General features: G+C 47.8%; 2 pseudogenes; both read right to left on the bottom strand.

Annotated features, from left to right (window-relative positions):
• Window positions 1-1862: 1862 nt before the first annotated feature.
• On the bottom strand, window positions 1863-2655 carry LOC129782989 (NADH-ubiquinone oxidoreductase chain 2-like; annotated as a pseudogene).
• A 7024-nt stretch (window positions 2656-9679) lies between these two features.
• LOC129782988 (NADH-ubiquinone oxidoreductase chain 2-like) lies at window positions 9680-10472 on the bottom strand (annotated as a pseudogene).
• Window positions 10473-10751: the final 279 nt, after the last annotated feature.

Genomic DNA, 10751 nt, shown 5'->3' with positions numbered 1-10751 from the left:
GCAGGAGACAAATTGTGTGGCCAGGTGGATGACACCCCTTGGTTATGAAACTCATCCATAGCATCCTTGAAAAGTCAGCATTAATTTTTTTGGTGCGGAGAAGGAAGGATTCTCTTGGTTATAGCTGGAGAGGCATAGAAGTCAGTCTTTTCAATGTTTCATGAGCACAATGCTCTCTTCTCAAAGCAGAGGAATGCTTGTGCTCTGCTGAAGAGCAGAAGTGCTTGTAGCTGACCGCTGGTGAGTCAGTGCCAATACTGGCAGTAGGCAGTTACTTAGGGCACGAGACAGAAGCGGTGGCCTGTCCTACCTGGCCCTATATAATATATATATGTATGTATGTGCGTACAATATTATATATATATAAAATTCTTTTTAGATCCACGGGATGGATTACGCAGTAATCAAGGCTGACCACCAATTCCACCGACACCTCATTGGCAAGTGTGAAGAGGAAGATGAAGCCCAAGGCTCACAGTATCGGTGGATCTCATTTGATGGTGCCTCCGTGTGGTGTGGCTAGTCAGCTGAATACCTGAATGCCGGATGGGATGGCGATGATTATAGTGGCGGAGATGAAGTATGCTCGGCTGTCTACATCTATTCCTACAGTGAATATGTGGTGGGCTCATACGACAAAGCCCAGGAATCCAATCGATAGTATAGCTCAGACTATTCCTATGTAGCCGAATGGTTCTTTTTTGCCTGCGTAATACGTTACAACATGTGAGATGATTCCAAAGCCGGGAAGGATTAAGATGTAAACTTCCTGGTGGCCAAAGAATCAGAACAGGTGCTGGTAGAGAATGGGGTCTCCCCCTCCAGCGGGGTCAAAGAATGTAGTGTTTAGGTTTCGGTCGGTCAGTAGTATGGTGATGCCAGCGGCCAGGACTGGAAGTGAGGGCAATAGGAGTACGGATCATACGAATAGGGGAGTTGGATATTGCGATAAGGCAGGGGGGGTTATGTTAATGGCTGTTGTGTTAAAGTTGATGGCCCCTAAGATGGAAGACACACCTGCGAGGTGTAGGGAGAAGATGGCTAGGTGTGCTGAAAGCGCCAGCATGGGCTAGGTTGCCTGCTAGGGGCGGGTATATGGTTCATCCTGTTCCGACTCCAGCTTCTACTGTGGAGGACGCTAGGAGCAGTAGGAAGGACGGAGGAAGTAGTTCAGAAACTGATGTTGTTTATGCGGGGGAATGCTATGTCTGGGGCTCCAATTATAAGGGGGACTAGTCAGTTTCCAAACCCTTCGATTATAATGGCTATAACTGTGAAGAAGATTCTTACGAAGGCATGGGCGGTGATGATGACATTGTAGATTTGGTCGTCTCCTAGGAGAGTTCCTGGTTGGCCAAGTTCTGCTCGAATAAGGAGGCTGAGGGCGGTACTCGGCTATGCCTGCCCATGCTCCGAAGAGTAGCTATAGGGTGCCGATGTCATTGTGGTTTGTTGAAAATAGTCATCGGTTGATGAAGGTCACGGGTCAGATGGCTGAGTGTTTAGGCGTTAGGCTGTAGTCCTTTTTACAGAGGTTGAATTCCTCTTCTTATCGACTCTGTGGTGAAGTTCATGTTGAGTTGCAAACTCATTGATGTACGCTGAGAGTGTGCCGGAGTCTGGTAGACAGAAGCTTGTTGGTTTGAGCGTCTAGCTGTTAATTAGAAGTTTATGGGATCGAGGCCCGTCTGTCTAGGCTTATCGTGGAGGCCCTAGCTGCATTAGAGTATCTGAGTTGCATTTAGATGGTGCAGGTTTAGTGTCCTGCGGGCCTTAGTGGTGTGGGCAGAAACTAAGAGGATTTAACTCTTAGTTAAGGCTTTGAAGGCCTTCGGTTTGGTAGGCAGGGGATCCTAAGTTTCTTAGGTAACGGTCAGGATTGCGGGAGAAGGGGGGAGAAGGAGGACTGACAGAGAAATTAAGGTAGCAATTGGTGTGCCTGTGGATTTGTTATTGTATCATTGTTTTATGAAGCTTGTAGTGTTTGGTGGGAGTGTGATTGTGGAGCAATATGCAAGGCGTAGGTAGAAAAATAAACCTAGTAGGGAGAGTATTGAAATAATTATGGCTGCGGTTGATATCTCTTGCTTAGTTAGTTCCTGGATAATGAGTCATTTTGGTAAAAAGCCAGTGAGTGGGGGCAGGCCGGCTAGGGATAGTAGTGCTAGCGTCAAGGATGCGTTTAGTGATGGTATTTTTGTTCAGGAGGTTATTATTGTGGATAGTTTTGAGGAGTTGGTTGTGTTGAGGGCTAAGAAAATGGAGGCGGTTCTTAAGGAGTATGGGTAGAAGGTTATTAATGTTAGCTTGGGGTTGTATATGAGGATGATGGTTATTCAGCCTAGGTGGGCGATCGATGAGAAAGCTAGGACTTTTCGGATTTGTGTTTGGTTGAGTCCTGTTCGCCCTCCGATGGCTGCGGATGCAATGGCCACGGTTGTCAGTAGGAGTGGGTTCAGTGAGGGGGCAGTTAAGAAAAGAAGAGTGAGTGGGGGGACTTTTATTCATGTAGAGACGAGTAGGGCAGTGGTTATAGGTGAGCCTCGTATGACCTCTGGACATCAGAAGTGAAAGGGTACTAGGCCTAGTTTTATTGCGACTGCTGTAGTTAGTAGTAGGGAGGCTGTTGGGTGGCTTAGTCGCGGAATGTCTCATTGTCCGGTGAACTGTGCGTTGATTGTGCTTGAGAAGAGGATTAATGCGGAGGCGGTTGCTTGGACGAGAAAGTATTTGATCGCAGCTTCCATAGCTCGAGGGTGGTGTGATTTTGAAAGGAAGGGGATAATGGCAAGGGTGTTGATTTCTAGGCCAGGCCAGGCTAGCAGTCAGTGGTTGCTTGAAATTGTGATGGTTGTTCCTAGTAGAAGGCTTAAGGAGAACGTTAGTTTTGTGACGGGGCTCATTTAGTAGAGGAAGAGGTTAAACCATCATTTTCGGGGTATGGGCCCGATAGCTTTTGTTTAGCTGACCCTACTGGGAAGTAATATAAGGGGAGTATGGAGCGCTTTGATCTCTTCTGTGCAGGTTCAATTCCTGTCTTCCTAAGGTTTTCAACGGAGGCAATGGGATTCGGACATAGAGACGGTCTCCGGTTCACCTCAAACAGGAGAACTGAATGCAGTTGTTCGTGTTTTCCGAGAATGGAATGTACCGCTCCACCTTGTTACTGATTCTGCTTATGTTGCAGGTATTGTTCCACGAGCTGAAGCTTCTGTGCTGCGGAGTGTTTCGCATTCACAACTCTTTACCCTGTTACAGGAACTTATTTTCCTTTTGGACTCTCGATCTGCGCCTTATTTTGTTATGCATATTAGGTCTCATACCTCGCTACCTGGTTTTCTTGCAGAAGGCAATCGACGAGCTGACCTATTGCCGTGACCAGTTCAAGTACTGCCAGACCGTATTGCACAAGCTAAGCGAAGTCACTCTTTTTTTCCATCGAAACGCTGGAGCTCTTAAGCGACAGTTTGGCCTTGCTGCTCAACAAGCATCAAGTATTATTGCTGTCTGTCCCGATTGTCAAAAACATTCTTTCCCATCAGTTGCTGCAGGAGTTAATCCTAGAGGATTACAAAGCCTACCGTTATGGCAAACAGATGTCACGCATGATTCTGAATTTGGTAGCCTTAAATATATCCACTCTTCCATTGATACGTTTTCAGGTGCCTTGGTTGCCTCGTGTCACACAGGAGAAAAGGCACGAGCTGTTCGTAGACATTTAATGCGTGCTTTTGCTGCTTTAGGTATCCCCTTAAGCTGGACCATTATCTGTCGTTATCTTTACGTTTCAACAACTGTAAAAACCTCTTTTGCCCTATGGGGTAGAACTCATATTACCGGCATTGCTCATTCCCCCACCGGTCGATCTCTCATTGAAGGGTCTCATCGGTCTCTGAAACGTTTATGACAACAACAAAAAGGGGGAATGGGCATGGCTATTCCCGAGGAACGGTTACAGAAAGCGTTGTATGTTTTTAATTTTTTGAATTGTTCTTGAATAGATAACGGCCCACCGATAGGTCGACGTTTCACTGCAGCTACCTCCGTTGAGGCACGGGTTAAAGGCCCGGTATCGGTCCGAGATGCAGAAACAGGTAAAATTATGGGACCATATCCTCTTGTTACACGGGGAAAAGGTTATGCTTGTGTCTCTACAGAAAAAGGCCCTAGATGGATCCCAGCAAAGAATGTAAGACCTTTCCGTGAACCTTTACCGCAGGCAGCTGATACCGACACCGACGCTACAGAATGAAATAAAAACTGTGTGAGGATTACTGTTTTGCATTAATGTTAGCTACCCAAAATCAGGACATAGGATATCGATTTCGCTTGTTACAGCGCCTAGAACGAGCACTATCACCCTGGATCAAGCCACTGAACAGAGGTAATACTCTCGGACCAAGCGGGGGAACGGGACGACTCATTGTCCATGGAACGATGATTCCATTGACACTGATAAGGGGAAGGGAGGATTCATAATGAGAGAACAACTAGGTATTATGAAGGAGAACAGGAGCTGGGGGAAGAAGGGGCAACAGAGCAGAGGTGATGAGGTGTTTGTCACATCCATAGGATGTCTTGGCATGCTTAATCGAACTTGCAGGAGACAAATTGTGTGGCCAGGTGGATGACACCCCTTGGTTATGAAACTCATCCATAGCATCCTTGAAAAGTCAGCATTAATTTTTTTGGTGCGGAGAAGGAAGGATTCTCTTGGTTATAGCTGGAGAGGCATAGAAGTCAGTCTTTTCAATGTTTCATGAGCACAATGCTCTCTTCTCAAAGCAGAGGAATGCTTGTGCTCTGCTGAAGAGCAGAAGTGCTTGTAGCTGACCGCTGGTGAGTCAGTGCCAATACTGGCAGTAGGCAGTTACTTAGGGCACGAGACAGAAGCGGTGGCCTGTCCTACCTGGCCCTATATATTCTAATATAAAATAATGTACATACATACATATATAGATAGATATAAAAAATATAATTCTTTTTAGATCCACGGGACGGATTACGCAATAATCAAGGCTGACCACCAATTCCACCGACACCTCATTGGCAAGAAAGCAGCTAAACGGTAAGTGGAGTGCCTTTCTAGTCCTTCCCATGCTCACACTCTTCGTGTTTAGTAGATGGTATCAGGGGCTCTGTAGCTCACCCAGTGTGCTGTCTCCATCACATTTCCTCTGCTTTTCTGGAGTGGTGGTGGTACAAGGAGAGAAATGGGCCGTGAGGCCTTGCGATGGCTTTAACGGGTGAAAGTACCTTGGGAGCCTGAACAGTAGTGGAATTACTTTGATGTGTCCTGGAGGAATTTTATTTTTTTTTTTTTTCCACACGTTGCTCTGTGCGAATGACATTTTAGCAGCCAGTTGTGGGTGGTGGAAATGTGCTTGGTGAGCTTCTCCCTGTAGAGGAATGAAGGCGGTGGGTTGATTAGCATTGATAACACGCAGCTGTGGCCTTGCCTCAGAGGCAGTGGGTTGATTGACATGGACGATGTGCAGGTGTAGCTGGTTCCCGCTAAGGGGTTAAATAGCCCTGTGGCTTGTGGGAGAGGGTGTCAGCTGGAGGAGGAGCAGTGTGGTCTGGCCTCTGGAGGAAGGTGCTACAGCACCGGCAGTAGAATATGGCCAACGCTAAAGCCTTGTTGCGGTCTGCTAGTTTGATAGCACTGCAACGTGTCCCCAGCCAAGAGTTTGGGGTAGAAAGGAACGATTATCCTCTGCTCTAAATGTGATACTGTTTGGGGAAGAAACACGCCTGGCTCTGACAAGGGAACAATGGGCTCTGTAGATGCCACGGTATTTACTTGGACAGGCTCTCGTGTGGCACAGGTCTGCTCTCGCTGAACTCCAGGGGGAAGAGGCAATTTCCCCTGGCTCAACCCTACCCCACTGAGCCCTTCCCAGAGGCGGCTTTACTTCTTCAACAGCCTCTGAGCAGTGATAATCAAGGTGCCTTGCTTCCAGGTCTTTGCCTAGCAGACGGCGTCACCACAGTCCTTGCCTCGAAGTTAACAGGATGGAGGATCTGTACAAGGTGTCTGTGCGCATTCCCCCGGACAACGAGAAGAGCAACCCGATCAGAATTGAAGGAGACCCACAGGGGGTCCCACAGGCCAAGAAAGAGCTGCTGGAACTCGCTTCCCGTATGGTGAGTGGGTAGGACGTGATGTTTGGGAGACTGCAGGGTTTGGGCTCTCGTGTTCCCTTGTAACCTTCTGGTGCGAGTGTGTGCCCCTTGCCCACGGAGCACTTGGATCTCATGACAAGTGCAAGTTCCTCTTCACAAATGTCTTCCCCTGTTCCCTCGGGTAGCCCTTCTCTGTCAACGCAGAGTGAATTTGGTCTGGAGAAAAGAGGGACAGTGCTGGCAAGTAAACCGTCGGGCAGCAAACCGCTAAGTCAAAGTAGATGGCTCTCCAGCTGAACACTCAGTGTGCCCTCTGTTCCCGTCAGGAAAATGAACATGCTGCGGACCTAATCGTTGAGCAGAAATTCCACCGGACCATCACTGGGCAGAAGGCTGAGCGGATCTGGGAAATCCGGGAGCAATTCCCAGAGGTAAGGCTTGGTAGGAGAGGAGGAATCCAGAGGGGTTATTTCCTACATGGGTAGTAGGCCTGTCGTCACAGAAGTCGTAACTTTAGTGGCTCTGTAGCGCAAGTGTCTGAGAAGATAGTTCTTTTAGCCAGAGGCCGCTAACACGGTTCCCCTTTTCTGAATGGGAAAAGGGCATGTGTAGGGTCCCCCCAACCTTTGCATGTGTCTGACACAAGGGTTCTTGCTTTTGCTTGAGCTAACTATAAATGACCGCTCCTGCAGGTTATCATCAACTTCCCAGACCCTGCACACAAGAGTGACATCGTCCAACTCCGAGGTCCCAAAAACGAGGCGGAGAAGTGCACCGAGTACATGCAAAAGACGGTGGCAGACCTGGTAAGGAGGTCTTCTGCCTGCACTTCCCTCCTAAGTGCCTGGATAACCCTGGGGCAAAGCAGAGCTCTACTGGCTTGGGTAGAGCTAAAACACCTCAAGAGGAGGGAGCTGTCGACGCTGTTTTGGCTGAATGGAGGCAGGGGGTAGTACCTGTTATGGGAAGGCTATAGGGGAACGTCCTTGCCTTTGTTTAGTCTTACAAGTCCCTCGTATAGAGAACTTCCTTGGGTCTAAGCCTCTTTTCAAAAGCTCGTTTATCAGAGTTCCTGAAGTCGGGCCTCCCTTGCCACGACAGTGTAATCTTCAGTTCTCCCTTCCTTTCTCCCTTAGGTTGAAAACAGCTTTTCTATTTCTGTCCCCATCTGCAAACAGTTCCACAAGAACATCGTAGGGAAAGGAGGTGCCAACATCAAGAAGGTGAGATATTGCTCCTAACTCAAGTGCTCGTGATGATCACTGCCTGCAGCAAAATCCCACTGGATGCTCTCTCCTGCCCATTGGTGGTGTCCAATATAGCCTGCGAGGGTTTTTCTTCTGACATGGGACGCTTCTGAGATGATTTTTTTTTTTTTTTCCCTTTGTGGCAGATCCGTAAAGAAAGCAACACCAAAATTGATCTCCCAGCAAAGAACAGCAACTCGGAGACAATTGTTATCACAGGCAAGAGGGCAAACTGTGAGGCTGCTCGCCACAGGATAACATCACTTTGGAAGGACCTACAGAAGATGTGCATGTGGCTCAGGAACCGATTGAAGCCATGCTCAAGGAACTGGTGAGCTGGAGTTACTAGTTCCAGTAAGAAACTGGGGGAAGAAGGGGCAACAGAGCAGAGGTGATGAGGTGTTTGTCACATCCATAGGATGTCTTGGCATGCTTAATCGAACTTGCAGGAGACAAATTGTGTGGCCAGGTGGATGACACCCCTTGGTTATGAAGCTCATCCATAGCATCCTTGAAAAGTCAGCATTAATTTTTTTGGTGCGGAGAAGGAAGGATTCTCTTGGTTATAGCTGGAGAGGCATAGAAGTCAGTCTTTTCAGTGTTTCATGAGCACAATGCTCTCTTCTCAAAGCAGAGGAATGCTTGTGCTCTGCTGAAGAGCAGAAGTGCTTGTAGCTGACCGCTGGTGAGTCAGTGCCAATACTGGCAGTAGGCAGTTACTTAGGGCACGAGACAGAAGCGGTGGCCTGTCCTACCTGGCCCTATATAATATATATATGTATGTATGTGCGTACAATATTATATATATATAAAATTCTTTTTAGATCCACGGGATGGATTACGCAGTAATCAAGGCTGACCACCAATTCCACCGACACCTCATTGGCAAGTGTGAAGAGGAAGATGAAGCCCAAGGCTCACAGTATCGGTGGATCTCATTTGATGGTGCCTCCGTGTGGTGTGGCTAGTCAGCTGAATACCTGAATGCCGGATGGGATGGCGATGATTATAGTGGCGGAGATGAAGTATGCTCGGCTGTCTACGTCTATTCCTACAGTGAATATGTGGTGGGCTCATACGACAAAGCCCAGGAATCCAATCGATAGTATAGCTCAGACTATTCCTATGTAGCCGAATGGTTCTTTTTTGCCTGCGTAATACGTTACAACATGTGAGATGATTCCAAAGCCGGGAAGGATTAAGATGTAAACTTCCTGGTGGCCAAAGAATCAGAACAGGTGCTGGTAGAGAATGGGGTCTCCCCCTCCAGCGGGGTCAAAGAATGTAGTGTTTAGGTTTCGGTCGGTCAGTAGTATGGTGATGCCGGCGGCCAGGACTGGAAGTGAGGGCAATAGGAGTACGGATCATACGAATAGGGGAGTTGGATATTGCGATAAGGCAGGGGGGGTTATGTTAATGGCTGTTGTGTTAAAGTTGATGGCCCCTAAGATGGAAGACACGCCTGCGAGGTGTAGGGAGAAGATGGCTAGGTCTACTGAGGCGCCAGCATGGGCTAGGTTGCCTGCTAGGGGCGGGTATATGGTTCATCCTGTTCCGACTCCAGCTTCTACTGTGGAGGACGCTAGGAGCAGTAGGAAGGACGGAGGAAGTAGTTCAGAAACTGATGTTGTTTATGCGGGGGAATGCTATGTCTGGGGCTCCAATTATAAGGGGGACTAGTCAGTTTCCAAACCCTTCGATTATAATGGCTATAACTGTGAAGAAGATTCTTACGAAGGCATGGGCGGTGATGATGACATTGTAGATTTGGTCGTCTCCTAGGAGAGTTCCTGGTTGGCCAAGTTCTGCTCGAATAAGGAGGCTGAGGGCGGTACTCGGCTATGCCTGCCCATGCTCCGAAGAGTAGCTATAGGGTGCCGATGTCATTGTGGTTTGTTGAAAATAGTCATCGGTTGATGAAGGTCACGGGTCAGATGGCTGAGTGTTTAGGCGTTAGGCTGTAGTCCTTTTTACAGAGGTTGAATTCCTCTTCTTATCGACTCTGTGGTGAAGTTCATGTTGAGTTGCAAACTCATTGATGTACGCTGAGAGTGTGCCGGAGTCTGGTAGACAGAAGCTTGTTGGTTTGAGCGTCTAGCTGTTAATTAGAAGTTTATGGGATCGAGGCCCGTCTGTCTAGGCTTATCGTGGAGGCCCTAGCTGCATTAGAGTATCTGAGTTGCATTTAGATGGTGCAGGTTTAGTGTCCTGCGGGCCTTAGTGGTGTGGGCAGAAACTAAGAGGATTTAACTCTTAGTTAAGGCTTTGAAGGCCTTCGGTTTGGTAGGCAGGGGATCCTAAGTTTCTTAGGTAACGGTCAGGATTGCGGGAGAAGGGGGGAGAAGGAGGACTGACAGAGAAATTAAGGTAGCAATTGGTGTGCCTGTGGATTTGTTATTGTATCATTGTTTTATGAAGCTTGTAGTGTTTGGTGGGAGTGTGATTGTGGAGCAATATGCAAGGCGTAGGTAGAAAAATAAACCTAGTAGGGAGAGTATTGAAATAATTATGGCTGCGGTTGATATCTCTTGCTTAGTTAGTTCCTGGATAATGAGTCATTTTGGTAAAAAGCCAGTGAGTGGGGGCAGGCCGGCTAGGGATAGTAGTGCTAGCGTCAAGGATGCGTTTAGTGATGGTATTTTTGTTCAGGAGGTTATTATTGTGGATAGTTTTGAGGAGTTGGTTGTGTTGAGGGCTAAGAAAATGGAGGCGGTTCTTAAGGAGTATGGGTAGAAGGTTATTAATGTTAGCTTGGGGTTGTATATGAGGATGATGGTTATTCAGCCTAGGTGGGCGATCGATGAGAAAGCTAGGACTTTTCGGATTTGTGTTTGGTTGAGTCCTGTTCGCCCTCCGATGGCTGCGGATGCAATGGCCACGGTTGTCAGTAGGAGTGGGTTCAGTGAGGGGGCAGTTAAGAAAAGAAGAGTGAGTGGGGGGACTTTTATTCATGTAGAGACGAGTAGGGCAGTGGTTATAGGTGAGCCTCGTATGACCTCTGGACATCAGAAGTGAAAGGGTACTAGGCCTAGTTTTATTGCGACTGCTGTAGTTAGTAGTAGGGAGGCTGTTGGGTGGCTTAGTCGCGGAATGTCTCATTGTCCGGTGAACTGTGCGTTGATTGTGCTTGAGAAGAGGATTAATGCGGAGGCGGTTGCTTGGACGAGAAAGTATTTGATCGCAGCTTCCATAGCTCGAGGGTGGTGTGATTTTGAAAGGAAGGGGATAATGGCAAGGGTGTTGATTTCTAGGCCAGGCCAGGCTAGCAGTCAGTGGTTGCTTGAAATTGTGATGGTTGTTCCTAGTAGAAGGCTTAAGGAGAACGTTAGTTTTGTGACGGGGCTCATTTAGTAGAGGAAGAGGTTAAACCATCATTTT

Source organism: Falco peregrinus, chromosome 21, assembly GCF_023634155.1.
Source record: "Falco peregrinus isolate bFalPer1 chromosome 21, bFalPer1.pri, whole genome shotgun sequence".
NCBI lineage: Eukaryota > Metazoa > Chordata > Aves > Falconiformes > Falconidae > Falco > Falco peregrinus.
The sequence above is the reverse complement of the archived record's forward strand: the minus strand, read 5'-3'. Positions and strand labels throughout refer to the sequence as shown.